The 5,000-nt window shown below is 38.4% G+C and overlaps 1 long non-coding RNA gene across 1 annotated transcript in view; it reads right to left on the bottom strand.

Moving 5' to 3' along the window:
* Positions 1-1,306, bottom strand: part of LOC138026628 (uncharacterized) — an 8,461-nt gene extending 7,155 nt beyond the window's left edge. The window contains exon 1 of the long non-coding RNA XR_011127311.1: positions 1,251-1,306. This is a non-coding gene — a long non-coding RNA (uncharacterized lncRNA). The remainder of the gene's footprint in view (positions 1-1,250) is intronic.
* Positions 1,307-5,000: the final 3,694 nt, after the last annotated feature.

Consider the following 5,000-nt stretch of genomic DNA (forward strand, 5'->3'; position numbering starts at 1 on the left):
AACGTTGATAGAACATAAACAAGCTGAGAAGCGATTAAACTTTTTAATACAACGATTTTCCCTAACAGGCATAGACGACGATATTCCCAGCAGCTTAAGCAGTTTCTAACCTTTCTTAATTTTTCGTTGTACTTTGCTCTCATGCTAACCACGGGATCGGTCGAAATCCAGACACCTAAGGCCTTAAGTTTGTGTTGTGTAACCCATTTTAAATCTTTTTCGGCACATAATTTATCCTGACGCCCAGCGCTAGCTCCAATCCAGAGGACTTCTGTTTTCTTGTTGTTAGGCCGCAAGCCAGATATCAAACCGAAAAGATCTACAGGTCGACTTTAACGTCTCAGACGTTAAATGCGTCTAGTATAAAAACGGAACGCCCTTACTGGCACGCATTTAGCCCTTACTAGTCCACAGACGACTGGCACGAGTTAGCGTTTAATCCTGAAATCGATGCGTAGCACTTAAACAAAGTCGCGGCCAAGAAGAATTTGAAGGAGTCGCGAGGAACGAGGAACTCCTTTCTTCATCCATGCTTCGTCCTTTCCTTGGTCTCTTCATAGCTACGGCACACAAGCCAAGTGCCTGAGCCACATCTTGTAGTTCTTCGTCCATATCCTGGAAAAGCCGCTTTCTCGATTGATTTTTCTTCTTTAAAAACATTTGTATTTCCATATCTTGCCTTTTTTGGCGACGTCGAGTAATTGACTTGAGAAGTTGTAATTCTGCCATGTTTATTTTGTTCGTATCGCGCGCTTCAAGTTTATTTGGCGCCGAGTTTCCTCGTCTCCAGTGTCTTCCGAGGATAGAATCCAGTCCTTTTCAGAAAAAGTGTTTTTTTTTTTCTGTTAGGTCGTCTACTTTTATGCGTCCCGTTTTTATACCAGATAGCTTTAACGTCTCAGACCAACTTTAACGTCTCTAGCATAAAAACGGTCATTAATTGAAAGAACCTAGCATTTTCTATACAAAAGACCATTTAACTGTGTCAAACGCTTTTTCAAAATCTAAAAATAGTAACAGTCCGGGAATATTATGAGCAGCAGTGTGATTTTTTAAGCCATCAATTAATCTTATGTTTTCACCAATAAATCTTCCTTTAAGAAAACCGGTTTGGTCACTCGCTATTTATTATTTTTGGAAGTACATTTTGGAATCGATTTGCAATGGCCTTAGCCCTTTTTTTATAGTCGGAGTTCAGTAGAGTAATTGTATGAGTAGAGTAATTTGAGAAAGATCTTACTTTCAAATACCTTTTTGTGCAGATGACCCTAATCGCCAAAGGTGCAGCTGGCTTCTCGTCTTTCCAACTCTGGTGTTGGTTCGTGACTGAACGTACCCGAATAATTCTGTCCTTTTCAACATAGTGTGTTGTAATACACCACATAAAATTGCCAATCATATTGCGAGATTACCTTCAGAAATTCCTATTGGCTCGTTTACTGGATCGGTTCAAAGCGGACCTCGTTCCTTTGTGTAAGGCTCGTTTCAGCACTGGAATGAGGAAGCTAAAAACAATACAATATGCTGTTACAGCATGTCTCAGAGGTAAAAAAACAATAGCTCGTCCAACTCTCCTTCGCTGTCCCTGAACACTTCCTTTTTTGTTGGTATTTTGGGAAAATTGGCATGAAATCACGCACGAAGACCTGAGGGACGAAAAAGTCATCTTAAAAAGTATAATATAAAAAAAAGTATAATATAATGTCTTCATTGTAAGTCACTCGGGATGAAAATGGTGTACCAGTCTCCACCAAAATCGACAAGCTTCTAGCAATAGGTTACCGTGTTTCGCGTGTTTTGGTTGCTGAAAGAATTTAGAAATTATAGTTTCCGGTTTAAGCTACGCCTGTTTTTTTCGTAACTTTGTCGTTTGCATGTCTGTGTTTTAATTTAAGAAATTAGTTTTACTATAAAATAGCGGGGTTCGTCTGTTCCGAGTCATGGCGCGAGTTCTTGGAGAAAGTCGGAAAAAATCAAAATAGAATCCATTTCATTTTTTAACACTGAAATAGTTCTTTCCGAACCGGGGCAGTTAAAAGAACCGAAACAGCAGTAGCAAGTAAAGAAGCATGACAAATCATGCTCAAAACAGTTTGTCTTTTCGTAAGAACGTATTATATGAGAGAGGAAACTGTTTCAATTGCAAACTTATTGGATGTCTGAACTATGGTGATTAAACATGATGTGTACAAGGCCCTTTCCTGGACAGAGTGCAGTGTAGTGAGAAGGGGTAGCCAAACGGGGTTGCCTCCGGCCAGTTGGGATTCTTACGTAACAGTTGTTGTTGAATGTTCTGTCATGATTTTGTTTCATTGGCCCTGAAAAGCGCTGAAATTGGTTAATTACGTACGTACGAATTTATGTATGTGCATGCATATTTGCAGTTACCTGAGCAAACCCTGAAAACTTTGCACAGATTGAAACAGTAGGGTAGTGACTTATCTAAAGGAAGTATATTATACGGCTTTTAAACAACTGGGAGCCTGTTTCATACGCCCAGGAAGTCCTCACAAAATCTAGCAAGTAATGTAAGAAAAATTACATTTGGAAAGAGAAGTTTGCTTCAAAAAGACACTGCCTCCATAACCTTTCCAGTTCAAAGACATACAAATTAGTAATCATAGAAATCATTGAAAGAATTACAGAGCCGGGAACACTACAGAATAACGGCTCAGCGGAAATTGGCGTCTTACTCAATATCTATTGGGATTCTTACGAGTTGTTGTTGAATGTTCTGTCATGATTTTGTTTCATTGGCCTGAAAAGCGCTGAAATTGGTTAATTACGTATGTACGAATTTATGTATGTGCATGCATATTCGCAGTTACCTGAGCAAACACTGAAAACTTTGCACAGATTGAAACTGTCCGATAGTGACTCATCTACAGGAAGTATATTATACGGCTTTTAAACAACTGGGGGCCTGTTTCATACGCCCAGGAAGTCCTCACAAAAAGACACTGCCTCCATAACCTTTCCGGTTCAAAGACATACAAATTAATGATCATAGAAATCATAGAAAGAATTATAGAGCCGGGAACACTACAGAATAACGGCTCAGCGGAAATTGGCGTCATAGTCTCGAATATTTTGAGTGTTTTACAAGCTCAGTTCCAAGTCATACAAAAACGATAAACTCTTAAGGTTTAGTATTGCTCAAAGAGGCAATGTCACGCTAATTCCACAATTTTTGGCTCATCGCAGGATTTTAACTCAAGAAAAATGGTACTCTTGTGGCGCATGCAAATTTTCTGAGACAGATAACACTTAATTAACCCATAGATAAATAATCCATAGTGAGTAGAGGAGAAGACTTCAAGGCTAATTCAGTATTTTTAAGATAAACATGTCCAGATTGGGCTAGTACTTAAACACGGAAGCCGGAAGGGCGGAACACCGGAATACTTGAACACAATCACAACGGAGCATCCTGTTTAAAAGGTGACGCGTAACCATTCGACATCATCGCCTTATGAAGACCAGCAGCATGCAGTCGAAACGTCGCAATCTACATCACAACTGATCACATCGTGAAACAAACGAGAATACTTTATTATTATTGTACTTCACCACGATGAATAAAAGCAACCTTTTTTACGACAATAAAAGGGTTCATATTTCACCATTGTTTTGTACTTTAAGTTTTTGCCCCAAACACTTGTGAGGGGGGGGGGGGGGGGATCTCCTTTGGAAGCTCTAAACCTTGTGATAAGTAGATGTCTTGAGTTTCATGAGAGAAGGCCTCTAAGTCGATTATACAATTTCTAAATTATGAAGATTGGAATTTACTTCCTAGTCAGTGGAATGTCGTGTATGAGTCGTAGAGGGGAGAAAGGTTAGTAATCTTACTTTAATTTTTAAATATTCTCAATTTTAACATGACGTCACTGCCGTCATGTTGGAGCCCCTAAACAAAGAAACGGCGGCCATGTTTGGGTCCCGACCAAATTCTCTGGGACTTTACCCCTGTTGTTATGCAAACGTTACTTTCTTTTGTTTTCTTTGAATTCGAAAAACATGACTGTCGATCGCGCAAGTGAAAATCAACAATTGTTAGATTGTTTACTGTGTTTGTTTGTTTATTTGTTGGTACCAGAAAGTTATTTCTATAAGAAGCATTAATGTTCTGTATAAACTGACCTAATTCCCCAGGGCTTTTTTTTCGTTTTTTTTTTTTAATATGTGTAATTATATTGAGTAAATAATAAAACTAAAAAAATAAAAAATAAAAATAAAATCATCATCATCATCATGTTCATCATTATCATCATCATAATGATAAGGTAAGAATCACCCCTATTGTGATTGGCGCTGTAGGTACTTTTTCTAACAACATGCAGAAGTATCTGGGAAACCTGCACATTGGTCTAATTATCCAGACATTACAGAAATCTGTACTGTTGGGGTCTGCGGGAATTCTCCAAAAGACCCTAGAACGCTAAGGTGGTGTGTCACTAGCTGCTGAAAGGGGATACTCCCGTGACAAGCACTGTGATATAGCCAGATACTACTATTAACTACCACTACTACTACTACCACTACTACTACCACTACTACCACTACTACTACCACTACTACTACTACTACTACTACTACTACTACTACTACTACTACTACTACTACTACTACTACTACTACTACTACTAATAATAATAATAATAATAATAACAATAATAAATAATAACTCAATTCAATTACACAAATTGAAAAAGAGGAAAAAGCCCTGCGCAAATAAATAATGAAAACAACGTGACAATATTAGTTCAGTGTCTTCAGTGAAGGTTTAATTGAAGGTTCGAATTATAACACAGTGTGAAAATAACTAACCCTCCGACTAGAACAGCGACGATCGAAATGAACGAATCACAGCTGTTAAAATGTAACCAATCATAGCGGAGCTTCGTGCTTTACATCCGATCTCGTCGTCTGATGAAGACAAGCAGTATGCAGAATGCAGCCAAAACATCGTGATACTAATCACATCTACATCTACCTTTATT

Source organism: Montipora capricornis, chromosome 1, assembly GCF_036669925.1.
Source record: "Montipora capricornis isolate CH-2021 chromosome 1, ASM3666992v2, whole genome shotgun sequence".
Lineage (NCBI taxonomy): Eukaryota > Metazoa > Cnidaria > Anthozoa > Scleractinia > Acroporidae > Montipora > Montipora capricornis.